Raw genomic sequence first — 1,247 nt, forward strand, 5'->3', positions numbered from 1 at the left:
AGACAATGGCCCTGTCATTGACTCAGATTTGCACATGGAACTCACCTGCTTCCAAGAGTGGGTCTAGTCCATAGGAATGTTTAGGATGATTCTTTTTCTTCCACAGTCATTGGGTAAGGTCACTAAACCACTCACTTAGCATGTATACATTAATTCATTCAAAAACATGAGTACACCTACTATGTGCAGGTACTTTGCGCTCTTCTTATGATTTCCTGAGATGTGAGAAAAGGAAACTGTATGTGTTTGCTTTCCATGGGAGTAGGGGAGGCAGAGCGGGGCTTTAGAAACTGTCATTGAGTAAGGGCCTTAAAAACTGAAACATAGGGTGGAGGGGTGCCAGAGGGGAGACAGAGTCTGGAATTTCTATCATTAACATCCAACATGGCACACAATTGCCACACCAACCAGATTTACTTAATTAGTATCTCCTCCTTTTTTGTTTCTTTTGCTCAAAAATTGTTAAAAACTTGTCTTGGTAGTATGTGTATCATATTATGTGGGATAAGATAAAGTTGACGTGCTTTCTTTCTTTCAGCATGTTTTTATTCAGCACTTGGGTGCTAGGTTTTGTTCTAGGTGCTGGGGATGCAGTACTGAGCAGGCAGGCGAAGCCACTGAGCCGGAGCTTACATTCTAGGGAGATGAGGCAATTCATCAATCAATCAATAAACAGGCTAACAAATAAGAAAAACTTCAGAGAGTGGTGAATGGGTGCAGAAACTTAAAGACTGGACAGCTACTTTAGTTTTAAGTAGACATTTTAAGTCGACATTTTAAGGTGAGATCTGAAGGATCAGAAGAGGCCAATCGTGATAATCGTGGCGATTGGGGGAAAGCACATTCTAGGCTTCCTGAACTGATGGTATAAATGCTCTAAGGTAACCTATACACCAGTTTCTTTGCAGCACTATTCACAATAGCCAAAAGGTGGAAACAACCTGAAAGTCCATCAACAGATGAATGGATAAACAAAATGACCAATGGAATATTACTCAGCCGTAAAGAGAAATGAAGCCCTAATACAACATGAATGAACCCTGGAAACAACATGCTGAGTGAGATAAAGTCAGTCATAAAAGCACAAATGTCATATAATCCCATTTATAGGAAATATCTAGAATAGGCAAGTGTATAGAGACCAAAGTTTATTAGTGTTTACCAGGGATGGGAGGGAGAGGGAATGCGGAAGTCATTGCTTAGGGGGCACTGAGTTTCTGTTAATGCAAGGACAAGTTGTTTATAGT

This window comes from Trichechus manatus, unplaced genomic scaffold (genome assembly GCF_000243295.1).
Source record: "Trichechus manatus latirostris isolate Lorelei unplaced genomic scaffold, TriManLat1.0 scaffold00090, whole genome shotgun sequence".
Taxonomy (NCBI): domain Eukaryota; kingdom Metazoa; phylum Chordata; class Mammalia; order Sirenia; family Trichechidae; genus Trichechus; species Trichechus manatus.